Source organism: Vicugna pacos, chromosome 3 (assembly GCF_048564905.1).
Source record: "Vicugna pacos chromosome 3, VicPac4, whole genome shotgun sequence".
In the NCBI taxonomy this organism is placed as follows: domain Eukaryota; kingdom Metazoa; phylum Chordata; class Mammalia; order Artiodactyla; family Camelidae; genus Vicugna; species Vicugna pacos.
Genome location: NC_132989.1, coordinates 52,634,669 through 52,651,411, shown reverse-complemented (window position 1 = coordinate 52,651,411; position 16,743 = coordinate 52,634,669).

The window sequence follows — 16,743 nt, the reverse complement described above, 5'->3', positions numbered from 1 at the left end:
AAGAATTGTGTGAGTTCTTTTTGTGTCATCATCATCATCATCATCACCAAAGTATTCATCAGCTAGAATATCATATGCAAGATTTGTATTGAAGTGAATAGCCTCCCCTTATATAGGCATAAGTTGAGTGATATTTAATATAAAATTAGTAATATATCAGTTTTCTTACTGTTCTATAACTTTGCTTTCAAAAGATTACATTAACATACAGTATGACTTTCTGTCTAGTAATTGGAGAAACTGTATATCAGCCTACTGTCACAGGTAAGCGGTTTTTTAAAATGTAGTAATGTTTTCAGTACTGTATTATGAATATGACTGTAATATCATATGCCATAAAACGTTATAATGATTCATTCACTGGTGTACAGTTTAGGCTACTGTGAATGAATCATACTGCTGCTTCTTTGTTATCAATGCATGAATCATACCTGTAAATAAATATGAATTTCTTTTTCATATCATTTTTTTCATTTCTGATGTCTAGTGTTAGTAATATGTATGACAGCCAAAGTGTTTTAGTTACATAGGTATAGATGTATGTGAACTCACCAACAACGCTCTAGGCATTGTTTTAGTAGCAATCTGTATATATACCTTTAGCTGCCATTAAAAAATTTAAAATAATTTAAAAAAAAGGAACAACCAAAATCAACCCAAAACACAGAAAATGTGAAGACTGGTATTAAGTAACCCTGTAATGTTCCCATGCTCACATTACATAAAGAACAACTCTAAGCTTATCCAAAAACATATTCATTTATATTCTACTAGTAGTAGTTATTTTACATGACTAGATAATACTACAAGCATTACATTCAGTATGCAATACAAGATTTGCTAAGAGGCTCAAAAAAAAACTAAGCCTCAGCTCAAAATCAGATATGAGTTTGAACATAATATATGATCTTCAAATCAAACAAGACTTTCCTTGACTAAGAAAAATCAGTTGTAAGGACATGTGCTAATAAGGAAAATAAATCAATATATGTCCATACATTAAAATGTCCTTTGAGTTTCTTAGTGCTATTTCTTAAAAGCTAAAGTTTATCCAATTAATATAAAAAACTAAATTATTAAAGCACAAATATCCAAATGCTTAATAGACATGAAGATGTTTTGTACATGAAACAAAGTACGGGATGAAGTGTACTTGCTTTTAAATTTTATATATATTAAAAATTGAGAATAACTATCTGCCACCATGATATCAGGGACAGTGAAAACAATAAATTCTGTTCTATAAACAATCTAACTTGTGGAAATTTAATCTTCTTTAAATATGATTATAATGAGTTTTCTCAGAATCATTTCATTTTCTCCCATCTTCCCCCTCTCGCTGTGATCATTATTATTCTACTATAATGTTGTGTTGGTTTTCCTCACGACCAAACAGACTGATGGTTGATTCCTGTCCAGACTGATATTAACTTTGAGCCCCTTGTTATTATACCTTGCACTGTCCCAGAATGGAAATAAAATGGGCCATAGGGAAACAGCTAAGCTGGGAAATGACTACATTTTAAAGACAGACATAGTTTGTGAGAATGATCCTGCTGTTAGCAAGCTTTCCCTAATACACACTGCTTTCACCATTTTGATCATACCAAACTGCTTTCTTTATCAGAATGAAAAGAAAGTGGTCATTTTTTAAGAAGTCACAAAGGGATCATTCTACACAATATTTTAATATCCACTGCCAATATTAAACCACTGAAGGGACTCAAATAATAAATGTGTTGCTTTTTGCCCCCTCATCTTCCTGTGTTGTCTCTGTCACAGACTCTTACTCTTTCGACCTAGGTTTGGAGTCCAACCTTCCAGGCCTCATCCTACCACGAACCTCAGCTGGACCCGTCGTACAGCCCTCAGGTACTTAACATCCACCTGCAATACTGCTGCCATCTGTCATTCCTCAGACCCACTTTCACTGATCTTAAAACTATGTTTGCTCTCTAACCAGCTCTGTAAACATTAAAATGCTAACATCATGCCCTACTGAAATCTCAGAAACCTTCTCCATTTCTTTTTTATAAAGCTCATTTCTCTAAGAAAACATATTCATAAAATGATGCTTGACAGACTAAGACAGATGCTTTACAGGGGTATCAGGTTTTGAAGCTTAGAAAATTTGATGTGTCCTCTGTAAGAAAAAGCTAAAGTAATTACAATGGTTAAATTAAGTCCAAAAGTGACCACATAAATCACAACGAATAGCAAATTTCAGAAAATTATAAATACTGCAGGACCACAAAATCCAGAGAAATATATTATTTTTATCAAATAACTGTCTCACCACCTCTATTATACTTTTTTACATTTTGTATTATTTCTGATCACCATGTCAAATGAAAACAATTTTGTAATATCACTGTCAATGTAGAAATAATAAATATAATTCAGTCCTCATCTACCATGGTTGATAAAAGCTTATATTATTTGTTATTATTTAGAAAAAGTTTCTTTCAACTTTAAACTTGTTATTGGAAATGTCACATAAATTCTAGGGTTGTCTCCAAATTTGGCAAGACCTCTTTTGAGCTTCCTTCATGTGTGAACTTTAAGGTCTCAGGAATTTTTTGTTTATTTTCCTGTGCAATGTCTGGCCAAATATTTTTTGAGGTGACCAGAAGTGACCACTGTTTGTTGATTAAACCTTATTAATATCTTTTTTTTTGGTTTGTTTTATCATTATCACTTTCAATATTTTATAGCACACAGATCGAAATTAATAAGGGTAATTCATTTTAGGCTGAAGCAGGAACATGGATGAAGGTACAGTCAGAGACACAGAGTGAGGCAGAGTAAAACGTATGGGTGAGACAGAAGTGGGCAAAGGGACTGGAAAACACACAGAGCCAGATAAACAGCTGGGTCATGGTGCCAACTCTAGAAGTGACAGGGGGTCAACCAGAATCCTTTTAATGTTCTTTAAGTTTTTTGGGGGAGAGGAGGAGGTAATTAGGTTTACTTACTTATTTTTTTTTAGAGGAGGTGCTGGGGATTAACCCAGAGCGTTGCGAATGCTAAGCATGCGCTCTGCCACTTGAGCTACACCCTCCCCTCAGAATGCTTTTAAAATAAAAGGTCTGTTGATGGGTCACTAAACCTGAGGCTAAACCTGAGATGACACTGTATATCGCTAAAATCATTAGCATTAATAACAGACTGAGACTTAATCCCAGTGCTCCCCTTGTCAGTTTGTGTAATCTTGTTAGTAATAACTGGAGTATACAGACAAGTGCCTGCAGTCCCTCTCTCTCTGTCTCTCTCTGTCTCTCTCTCTTTCTCTCTCTCTCTCTCTCTCTCACACACACACACACACACACACACCCCTAAACTAATTTGTATCCTGAGCTTAACTCTTCTTTAGCTGGGTTCCCAAAATGACTGATTTAGTTCTCAAAGGGGCAGAGGAAGAATTTACAGTTAATGAGTTTTCTAAAGCAAGTTCTCTAGGAAAAGGGAGGTAGGTGCCTCAGGAGGGACTCTGTCTAATGTTTAGTCCAGCTAGGGGAACTTTAAAGCCATTTTGATCACTTGGCAGAAAGACAGTGGACTGAACCATGGTTAAAATAGATTTACAGAAGCCTGTTCCATAAGAACACATTCTAAAGCCACCTCAGTGCATATGAAAGGACCTGAGTAAGTGAAGGACACTGAAGTTTCTTTCACAACCCGATATATCTACCCCTGTGAAACCACGTGGGACATTGGAGTAGACAGGGCCAGGCTCAAAACCCAGCTCCATAATTAATGAAATATTCACTTGGACAAACTGCTTGTTCTTTCTTTATCCTTCATTCTTTACATCACCAACAACAGCAAGTTTTGAAAATCTGGCTTCCCAAATGGTTCTCAATTCTCCTCTTTCATATTTGCAGCCACCGCACTGGCCCAGAGCATCACGATCTTCCACATAGAGCAATGCGGACTCCACCAAGTCACTGTGCCCCTACTGCCATCATATGATCCCCTCAGCACAGCCACAGTGACCTTTCAAACATTTAAGCAAAGCAGTCACTTGCCTGTTTACAACTCCAAAGATACTCCCAGTTCACTTCCAAATAAATCTACACTCAGTCCCATAGCCTACAACAGCCTCTATGAGTTGTCTCTTTCATTTGTTAGTGTATTTCAGAAATACTGACCTGCTCTCATGCTTTGAAAATGTCAAATTTTGTCATGCCTGGGCATTTTCCTAGCCTGACTCTCTTATATAAACTGATTTTCTATATTCTTAATCATTATCAATATGATGGAAAGAAGTGATTAAATTTACTTTGTTAGTGAGGATAAATAATTTTCATGTGTATACTGATCATCTTGAATTCTTTTTTCATATGAATTTTTCACCTTATTATTTATGGCTTATTATTTATAATGTGCACATATTTATCAAAGGCTTTTGTATAAGCTTATATAACTTTTTTACATATATTGCAAATGTATTTCCCAAGTTTTCATTTTTTTATTCATTGTTGAAAATGCTTTTTCCACATATTTAAAAAACTCTATAATGTTAATTCCATCAGATTTTCTTCTATAGTTTCTAGTGTGTTTGTGGGTTTGCTTCTGTTTTTTGAGAAAGAAGAGACAGAATGACTTTGAGGCATCAATGAGGAACTAAAAGGTCTTTTATGCCACTGTCAATCCAGAGGTTTGAGAGATATGGGGAAACAACACAATAACAAAAAACACTTGATATAAAGTGGCTGCAGTCTCTCTTTTTATGGAAGATCCAACTCAGGAAGTTCATGACTTTTAGTAGTCATGGGGGAGCATTAGAGAAGTTAGAGATTGTAGGAGTTGAGTCAGAAAACACGTTCCTCAGGGTCACACAAAAATGGGGGATAAAAGGGAAGCCTGGACTCTTACAGTAATGGATATGTACAAGGATAAAGGGCTTAATTGTTCTGGGCGTCAGCCACTTAATAGTATAAATACTGGTTTGTTTTTAAATAACACACAGTCTTCCAAAGAAGATCTGATTGTTATATTAAAGCTTAAAAAGCAAATTAAATTAAAATTTAAAGTGATTACTATAAACACATTATATGGAGATCTAGAAAGCCAGTGGCCTAAAATTATACTTTAAAACTTTTGTCCCTGAGCTAAACCTCTCAGACAAGGACCCGATGGTCTCTATAATTGGCTCCAGCCCTGAAAGAGACTTCAGGCTCTCCACTGTCAACAAGGATATTGTTGGAATGCAGACTTTGTTCTAAGTGTTAAACAGTAATGGAGACACATTAAGCCCTCCCTCATGCTAATCACTACCCTGCATAGTGATGACCCACATTACCTTTAGAGTCTCAAAGACCTGGGTTTAAATCTTACCTCTGCTACTCCCCAGCACGTGACCATGAACAAAGGCTTAATAGTTCTGATCTCCAGCTTCTTCGTTTATGAATGTGGGTCACTATAATACTTGCTAAGGGCAGAAGTGATGAGAATGAGATAATCCACATAAAAGCGCAATACTTGGCATGTACTGTCTAGTCTACAAATATTGCTGCCTTTCTAATCTACCTAACTCCACAACATTCCTGTAATGTTGTAGGAGGTCATCAAAAAGACATGATCACTGGTTTAGCTCACAAGCTGGACAGAGCAACTGGACACAATGCACACCCTCCTGTGTCCTTGGAACGTGTGTTCCGCTTGCTTCCCTGGCTCCCAGAAGCTGCCCCAGGGACACAGCCTTGAGATAACAATGTGGTGATGAGACTATCTGCACTATGTACATGACTAATACCAGTTAAGGCCTCTATATAAACTTTTGAGATTCTGACAGGTGGGTGCAGGAAATATGCTTGTCTTTCGGTAAATTCTCTCGCTTGTTCAACCCACCAGCTAACAATCTGGAGTTTTCTACGTCTTTTTATTAGATCTCTCCCCCTGCCCTCTGTGAACAGGGGCCAGTTTCAGACTGCACGCAGGAAGCTCTCCAGGAAACTGCAGATCAACAACGCTGTTATCATCACCTTGCAGATGAGGAACTTGAAGAATACAGCTAACAATAGGACCAGGCTGAATCACATGTATCTGCCTTCTCACACTACAGTTTACTTCTTTTCAGGTGGAACAGTGGAAGATTAACTTCTCTCTCAGGACTGACTCACAGGCAGCAAGAGGGAAAGAGGTCACTGGCCTAGAACTTCTCCAAAAAACGCCCCACTAAAGGGAATCCAGAGTTAGTGAGACAGGATGTAAGGGGACAGGGGCACAGCTCTTCAAGGAATGCTACAGCAATTAACATCAAAATGGTGAAAGATTCAACCCCTAGTAGGCCTTGAGGCTCAGGATGATGAGAGATTTAACTTCTAGTAGATCTTGAGTTTCATAATATACTCATTGTAATATATTAACATGGTGAATAACAGACACCATGGCAGTCCCAAGGCTAGCCACAAAAGATCAAAGAGTGGGAAATGGCCAACTTCCTGGGAATCCCAGCCCCTTCCCCAGGCTACTTAAACTGGTCCTTCCACTTCTTAGCATATGAAGCCACCAAGCCCATAAAAACTAGCAACAGGGCGCCTCGAAGCTGCCCCTCTCTCTCCCTCTTCCAAGAAGGCCCACATAGACAGAATGGAGTGTATACCTACTTTTAATCTCAGCACCCAACCCCTACACCTCATGGCCTTTCTCTTGCCTTTCAATGTATCTCTCTGAATAAATCTACTTTCACTCAACTGTAGCTCGCTCTTGAATTGTTTCCTGTGCGAAGCCAAGGACCCGCACTTGGCAGGGCACATCCCAGGGGCTCAACCGAGACCTTGGACATGGCCCTCCACACCCCCCACGTCCGTTTTCCTGCATCATTAGCACAGGCAAAGAAGCCTCTGTCTCACCACTGTGTCAGGACTCAGCAACAACACAATATCCCTTTCATCCTGGTTCTATAGAAACCCAGGAGCACAAGGTCACACATTCTAGTTAAATCCTAAGAGAACGGGAAAAAATGTGTATTATATAATTCTGAAGGGAGATCTATCAGCTAAATTCTAACAATTATCCTGATACAATCAATCATTTTAAAGAAAGAAAATAACATAGATTACTTTCTTTTAAACTTCATAAGGCGACAGAGATTTCAGCAACACGGAGAGTTACAAAGCAGTATAGCTGTGATGTTACGCCCATGGAGAGCTGCTTCAGTAGCAGGTGTTATTTAGAAATCTATCTAGGAGAACTGACTAGAAACATGAGATAATTAATTTTGTTTGATGCCAAACCTAGTTATATCTCCATATGTTTAGTAGAATTGTTTTTAATGAGATGGAATAAGGTTAAACAGATTGCCTGTGTTATGCCTTTCCTTCTTAACAACAAACTTATTCTTTTTCTTGGAATATGAAAATGTGGACCACCACATATATTTCTTTTTAAAGCCATTTCAAGAAGAATAAATAAAACTAAGCAAAAACTGTTTTCTTCTGATAAATGTGATAGCTTTCCTGAAAGAGAAATATTCTTTCTCCATATATGATCCAGAAATAATAATAAGAAGAAAGTCAATATGATATAACGACTAAGAGCTTGGTTCCTATGATGTCAGGCAATCCTGGGCTAAAATTCGGACACTTACTTTTTTAAGCTCACTAAGACTCTGTTTCTGCATCTTTAAAGTGATAAAGTGACTTATAATGTTGTAATGATTAAATGGGATAATGCCTTAACATAGCGTGATCACTCAACATGATTTGCTATTATTTGTAGTAGGGGTAATAAGATGGCTGAAATATTTTCATTATTAAATAATCCTCACAGGTTGTGGCTCTAAGTAGCGAAAGATTATGATTTCCAGTAAAAATCTCAACACGAAAGGATTCCAGATCCATCCTCTTAGAAGTCTGAGACTTGTGTGTCTCACCCCTACTCATCTCCAGGTCTACATTTTCAATGTTAGGTTCACTTTGTTAGTTGTAATGCTGCTACTTTGGTCTTTCTTTGTTCAATACCCATTGCTCTTAATAAAGAAGAAATTAAGAAAAAATTAAAACAAAAATGCAAGTTCAGAGAATACTACTACATTGTATTGTAAAGAAAGCATTCCAGAAAGCCATATCCAGAGCACTTCTAGCTTACCAAAACCAAGTACATATGACAGAAGGCATGGCCTTACACGAGAGGCACAGTCAGTGCTTACTGATTAGGTCAGCAGGAGGGAGCGCCTACATTCCCTGGGACCAGGCACTGCATATCTGTTACCCACTTTAACTCCAGAGAAAGTGGCTGGTGTCCTTTTAACGAGTAATGGAGATAATGAGATTCAGAGAGATCAAGACAACGGAAGACAAAGGTCACACAATGGTAGAGCAAGCACCCCAACGTATCTTTCCCTGATTCCAGAGACCAAGCCCTTTCTTCTGAACCACGATGCCTGCAAATTGTCTGAAAATGGTAACTGGGAGTTTTCTTTAGATGGAAGAACTTTTCATCTAAAATTTGGAAAACTTTCACAGCAATAAAGGATATGTGGTATATTTCCCACTGCAATGATAACATTCATTACACTTCCTGAAAAGCAGGAAAAGAAACAATCTTTAAGACATAATTATTAGGATCTCATTAAAATAGGAACTATCAAGTTTATTATTTCCCTGAAATATAAACTTTGTGTATTTACTTTAAAATGAAGTAAATGTGCCATTTTTGTAAGTCAAAGGTTATCAAATATTGGCAATTGTATACAGCTCAATCAAATATAGATGTGAGAATCACTTTTACCCCTGTTAATCTGACAGACATTTCAAAAATTTTCAAAATAAATTCTTACTGTATTCATCACTTATCAATACTATGTCATGTGATATACTTGAAAACATGATTGTATTTCTTTAACAAATAGAAAATAGAATAAGATTTTTCACAGTTAAATCCTAATTAAAAGTATACCTTTTTTCCTAAAAGATTTTGACTTTTTTATATATACATGTTAGCTAAGGATTAAAGGGAAATCAACACCAGTAAAATAATGTTAAGGGAAGAGAATCAGGAATGCTCAACAAAGACTTGTTAGTAGTTACAGGAGATAAGATTAAAAGTGTTTGTGAATGCATGTTGATAAAAATTGTGATTTTAACTGCATTAAGATATTCTCTTTTCCTCAAGTTGCTTTAATGTCTTAAAATATATCCCATTATAGGTGAAAAAAGGAAGAAAGTTATCAATATTATTCAAAAAATTAAAATAACATATTATACAACATAATAACAGAGAGGATCACTAAAATTTATGACTTGAATAGAAAACTGTTGTACTTAACAAGTTTATTAAGCAAAATGCCATAAGCCAAAAATATGCCTTCATGTGGTTCTTCTATAAAATAAAGGAGATGAAATACATAGGTGCTCTATAGTATAATTAAATGATTTTGGCAGTAGGAGGAGGAGGAAGAGGAGGAGTATCAATATTATTGTCATCTTCTAGACAGTAGGGTAGGAGGGGTAATGATATCCAATCCTATTTGTGTTTATTCTTAATTAAAAGAGAGTGCAGGAAACCTGCCTAAATTTAATGCATCTCTTGTATTTGTGAAGATCTCCATACAGGAACATGCTCTGTGGCACTTTATTCCATGCACTGATCATTTTTTTTGGCAGCAGAAAATGTTTTAATTATCCTCAAACTTGATCACTCGGTTTCTGTTAGATAGAAGGTTGTGCTCAGAGCTGGAAAAAGTATTGGACATATAAACAATCTATTTGCATCAGCTTTTCTTAATCTAATGTGTAATTTAACTCTCCTACAGTCTCCCTCTTAAAGTACTATTGACTTTCTCAAGGGGCTGGCAATAGCAGGAGAAAAGTCCCTGTGCCCAACAAATACATCAAGTGTTCAAGAGTTATCGGTATTCCAGTAGTTCTCCAAACCCTTTGAGGTTGTTAAAGTCATTGTATCAAGGGCCTGAGTTACCTTTCTTTATCTACTTTTAACCTAGATACTGATTTTCAAATGTAGCAAGACAGAAACTGGGTGAATTCAGTCTTAGCTTTAGGATGTCCAGATATTTCATTTTGTAAATGATAATATTTAGATATATAACTATAAATATTTAAAGATGTTAGATATCAAAAAAAAACCCACAGACCTTCTTTTTATTATTATTATTATTTTTTTAACTTGGGGAACAACTGAGTTTTATGATCTATCTGCACCATTTTACTTTGCTCATCTTGGGAATTAAAATCTATTTCTTAGATTTATATTCACAAAAAGCTGAAACTGATTGGTTCATCCCAGCAACTCTTCATTCCTGATCTCTACACGTAGCTGACCATGTAGCCCCTTTATGTTTCTTGAAAGTCTCCACTCAGGTACCTCAGAAAATTACAGAACCACATCCCACTGACAGAAAATTACAAAAGTACATCCCACAAGAGCCACTTACAAAAATGCACAGTGACAAGTTAAGTCCGAGCCAGCAATTTAATGATGCTATTACTGAGATATAAATACAGGGGAGACATTCATACAACTCAGGACAGAGTAAGATGGACCAGGTGCTTATCTAAGGGTTTATTATAAGAACTGCTTCAAGGTCTTTGTAAAAATAAAAATTAATATGATATTAATATGTGACCTCCATTCATCTTTAATGACAGTCATGCTACCCCTAATATCAACAGAGAGAGTTTTAACTGGGTGGGGTTCATATAATTATAAATGTAGGCATCTACTTTAAATCATAATTTGATAAAATAAAACAATGATATTTTAAATCTCTCAAAATTAATTCAGCTAGAACATGTTATAACACTAAGAAGGAAAATATAAATAATCCACAAATCTCTGTTTTACAAAATGCAGAGGTTATTTCTTATATTTGATATAGATGAATTAAAATATGATAATTATCAACTAAATGAAGAACTCATTCTAATAAAAAGTAAACAAAAATATTGTGCAAAGGAAGATTCTCTATCTTTTCAATGATGTGTACTTCAATCTCTATTATAATACATAGTCATTCATTCATTTGGGCAATCAAAACTTATTTATTGAGTATCATCTCTGAACTCTAAGCACTGGGAATACAGAGATGTGTACATGTATTAGGAACCCACAGGCCCTAAGGCTGATGGACAGCTAGCCAGACTTTATGATTTTTCATATAAGTAGCTTAGCTAATTTATGCATGAGGGGTGGTCAGACCACAGAGATTCATCACTAAACTCAGTCTGAAAGAAGAATGATTCTAAGTTTATGAAGGAGTATAAAGCAAACTGACTTCCCTGATTCAAAGCTGTTTGTTGATCTATTCTTTACTGAGAATAACTTTAACCCAGAGGCTATGTGCTCCAGGAAGGAGATAATACGTTGATAATCTCAGAAGAATGGACAGACCCTTCGGAGTTCTACCTTAAGATTCACTGAGGTGAAGAGGAATATAGCACCCTGTAAAACACCCTGATTGCTACCACCTTTTCTGTTCCATCCAGGTTTTCTATGAAACTTCAAGATCCCAACCCCAAGATGGGTTCACAGTCTTTAAGGCATTAGCTTGCTGTCAATCCCTTTGCTGGGCAAAGCAATATATTGCTGGTATTTTCTTTGCTCCCAAAACTCTGCCTCCGAGTCTGAATTCGGTTTTTTGGGGTGCAGAGGCTGATTTTTTGGCAACATTTATACTAAAATTGAGCCAGGTCAGAAAAATTAGAATAAGATTTAAAGTGGAAGGGAAGCATTCTTTTAATAGAGAGCAGCATACATAATATATACTTCTTCAAATTTTATATCTTCTCCCAACAGATAATTGAGATCAGGAATTTTGCCATTTTCATTTTGATGTCTCTGATTTCATAAAATTCTTGCATGCAGTTGGTGTTAAATTAAGATTATTAAATGTTAAATAAATCCATTTGATTAGTCACTGAATGTACACATGCAAAAACTGAAGATACATACTTAAAAAGACATACACTGAATGCAAGTAAATGATCAAAGTCAGAAGAGATTGAAGACAGAAAAGAATAAAGTAATGAAGTGTAGTATGCTAAATAAAACTGACTTATTTAGAAGTGATGTTGACATATGCCAGTAATAGGCGTCTGAAGGAACACAAAAGACATTTGAATTGAAGAGAGGAAGAGAAGTAAAGTCACAATATAGGACTAAGAAGGAGGGACTATACACTTTTCTTGCTATTGATGAGAAATCTGCAATAGCATGATATCAGTGTTGAAAAATTTGCATGAATACAGAAAGAGACAGTGATTCTCAGGGGTAAGACAGACCACTGTAATTAGTATATAAAAATTAACTGGAAAATTAAAGTGTATAATGAGCTACCCTCGTGGAAAGAAAAGCAGAAACATAAGGAATTCATCGGCCTGCAGCTTGGGATAAATGCTGTAATAGAAGGAAACAACAGAGAAAACATAATTAATTCCTCAGGTCCCATTTCATTTCTGACTATTCTGTCCAGAAGAATACTCATAGAGCTATAAAGTGGATAGCAAATGATTTCTGGTGGAGCTTGAGTCCCAAGAAAAATAGAGGGCCTTAAGAAAGAGACATGTGGATTTAAACACTTGGCTTGGGCACATTACATTCCCACAGGGTTATTATAATGTAGTGATAAGATGCCTGAACTGATGGCAGTGAACTAAGAGGACATCAGGGAATAGGAAAGCTAAAGGAAGAATGGAGATAAAGAGAGACAATTCTAATTAAAACAAAGTGCACCCTAAAATGCTGAGATTTCCATTATGCTCAAGGAGAATTCTGTACTAGATAATTTAAAATATTCTCTTTAGAAAGGGTTGCAGATATGAAGGGAAGCCAGCATGGTTTTATCTAAATGTGGTCATGGAAAACTAATTAATTTTTTTAAATTTCTTCATCTATTTACTTCTGCAGTGTCTACTGAAGGTGTTCCATGTGCTGGCAAGAATAAACTGTGGTTCATGTGAAGTACTCTATTTGGGTTCAACAATTAACTGTAAGCATGCAGTTTTCGAGTCATGGAGAGGGGAGTGAACATATTCAAAAAAAAAGAAAAAAGAAAAGCAGAGTTTCAACAAGACATATTGGTTCCAAAGGGGCCACTGTTATACTGAAAACAGTAAAAATACTCTTCATATTAGAGATACTTGAGGTGGCTGTTTGAATGTAGCCTAAAGATAGAAAGAAGTCTTCAGAGGGAGAATGACACATCTTCGAATACACAGAGGGCTATGGAGTTAAAAGGAGGGTAAAAGCAGGATCTAGGAACCAAGAGGCAAAAAGTTTATCTGATCCACTTAGAATGGAGAAGAGTGCATAATCCCTCATTAAACAATCCATGCAGAAGCTAGAAACTACTTGTTAATGATTTCCTGATGATAATATATTGGTCAAATTTAAATGACTGATGTTACTTTAAAATCTACAATTATAATATTGTGTTAAAATTTTATAGTCCTTTCTTAGTCTCATGTTTAAAAAGTTTTTTGGCGAGAATATTGACAGTAGAATAACAAAGATTTTATAGAAAATAATTCAGACTTATATAATCTTGAAAAAATATAATCAAGAGACTAATGTCCATGACTTTCAAAATGGTTTATTCTGAGAACAAAGAGTGGTTGTTCAATATTTCCTGTATGACAATGGGTTCAAACAATGTAAGTATTCTGCTAGAACAGATTAATAGACTTCTATTAATTTTTAAGTGCTGGACATGCTTCAGAGAGAGATGCAAAACTTTCATCACAGGGGATCTTTCATGATAGTACAGCATCTCCTTAGGATGTTTAAGAGATCCACTTCACCATCCATGTTTCAGACAGTTTCAATACGGTATCTCCATGGGTTCCTCTTCCATTCCTGTGGCCTGAAAATTTCCTCTTGTGTGTTATAATAGTTTCTGTCTCCCACAGCTTTTGGAATAGCTTCTCCATTGGTAAGTAATATTTTGCATAATTTAATTTTATGATGGTGATTAGTGCTCTGTTGGTTTTTTTCTGTTAAATTAAGTCACTAACTTTTATCATTTTGATATTAGTTATGCTGAATTATTTCAATAAATTAAATACCTATATATTAATTTTAAGTATTTTCTAATACACATCCTATGCTACTTTTGAGTCCCATTATCATGATGTTCTCAAGAATATGAGATAATTGTTTATTATGAAATATCATAAAAACACAACTGAAAACATTTCTCTCTTACTGTAAGCTGAAATCACTTAGAAATACGATTTTGTTTTGAAAATTATAAAATGAATTCTGCAATTTCTCATTCTATTAAGTGCACTATTTACTAAAACATTTTTCCTGGTTTTATGTTCATGAAATAGAAACATGTTTAATCCAATTAGATTTATCTGGCTTACCAAATAAATATATGAGCACTTCAGGGGTGATACTGCAGCTTACAGTGCATGCTTTTATCTTCCTAGTCAAATATCTTTCACTACAAGAAGCAAAATCTCAAACCAGCTGATTTTGTCATCCTTTAAAGTGATGTCTTGAGCTCTAACAACACCTGCTCGTTAGTTAGGTAAAGTAACATAGGCCACCCCTAGTTGCAAGAAAAGTTGGGAGATCAGGAAACTTATCCAGATACACTGCTGCTCCCCTCCAAATGTGTTGGTATTATTAAGAAAAAGAAAATGAACATAATTTATGCAAATAATCGCCTGCCACAGAACTGAAAGGACACAAAATTTCAAGGAAAGAGTCTGTGAAGTTAGTATCTTCTAAGATAGGCTGGAAGAAAGTGTTCCCTTAGAGGAAAACTGTCTCTTATCTAATACTTACAGCCACTGTAGTCAACTGCTCTCTAATTCATCGTGTTTTGTTCGATCAGAAACAAAGGCATTTAGTTCATTCAGCAAATATTAACTAAGCTCAATTATGGATCGAAAATTCTTCAGTAAAATTCCTTGGAAAGTATTCATTGTTTCAGATAAAGTTCAGCTTATAAGCAACATGAATACATGCAAGATGAATTATGACATAATGTCCTTGCCCGCAACAAGTTCACCCTGAAACCAGTGACAAAAGAACACTCACAAATAATTATAGCACAGTGATAAAAATACAAATAGAAGTACCAATTCCACTCCATTGGAATAAAAAAAAAAACAGTTTATTCTCACTGGCATGGGGGAAGGTCAAATAAATTGAAGGTAACGTGGGAGCAAATAGTGTAAGAATTTTTCAAATGGGTCAAGGTTTAACAGAATATGGTTGACAGAAACCATTCATTTTTCTAACAGATGTATATAGACATGGTTATAAAAACTTTTTAAAAGAAGCTTCAAGAGGATAATTTTTAAAAGTAGATTTTATGTTCAGTGTTCACTGATCCATCAAATTGCTTAGTCTCTCATGTCGCATGACTTAATTTGTCATAATTATAACTTAAAGAAATTCCTCAAAACCCATAGAATGATATTATAGTCCTGGCAATGATAATCCTCATGGAGAAGATTATAGCAGAAGGCTGCCAGATCATTCAGGGGCTGTGAACTTTGTTAATAGAGTAAGTCAACTTTCACCTTGAAAGACATAAAACACTAATGTGCTATCAAATAGACATATGAACTCTTTAGCTTATTTTTCACCTTGTAATATTTTTACCATTGTACACGCTACCTCCCAAATTGACATCCCTGAAATCAAAGCCAATTATTAATTCATTTAACTGTTAATAAACAGGAAGCATCAGAACAAAATTCTTCACAGCACCATGTGACTGAATTCAACCTCAGCGATCAAAGAAGAAACTGCTACTTTTAAGATTTCCTCAGGTATCACCATGTGCACAGTAAATTAAAAAGGAAATTAGTGAACTACAATTATGATTCTAAAAATATCCTTAGAGTTGCATATCCATTCGAAAAATAAAGAGAAAGACTATTTTGCTCAATGTACAAACTATGTGATGTAAAAGCCAAATATGTCCAGTTGTAACATGATTTTTAATGAAATGTATTTTTTTCAAATAATACTCTTGGAGGCCAACTACACAAGGAAGTAATAGCTATGGTGAACAAAACATGAAGTTACATTGGTTAACCTTTCTTTGCCCATTACTTTTCAAACACTTGAGAAAAATGAAGCTAACCACAGACAAGAACAAACTATATAAACAAAAACATTCAATGAAAACATGGCACTAAGGTTTCTGAGAAAAGTCAATGTGTTTTTACATTAATAATAACTTGTTAATAAGTTATTTACTCAGAGCTTTAATGTGCCAGTGTTTACAATTATACTGCACATGAACATGAAAATGATGCAAATGTTTTCCATTGAAAAGGAGAAATCTATTGCTATCTGCATTACACATTCTCATTTGCTTAGATATTTCTGAGAGGAGCACAATATTTAATAGGAGATATTCATTTTTAAGCCACTATTTATGTCATGCAATGGAGAAGAATTTCATTAGAAATCAGATAAGGTTTCTAATTTTTATGTATTTATAATAAATATTATTATATATTATATAATAGCTTAACTATTAAGCTAATTTTGAAATTCAGTTTTTATTTAGTTTAATTATTAGTTGAAGATGAGCAATTAACACTTATCTTTGTGAAAACATGTTTCTATACAAAAATTGTATTTGTGAAAGTTTCTTTTAATATTAATCTTTATCCATTTTATCTTTATTTGAAGACTTCGTGTATTTAACAATTCTTACAAAGGCTCTGGAGAATCTAATAGGGCTCCTGTCTCTGTCGCTGGTCTTGGGCACCTAACCTCAATTTCATCTTCTTGAGCTTAAGAAACAGG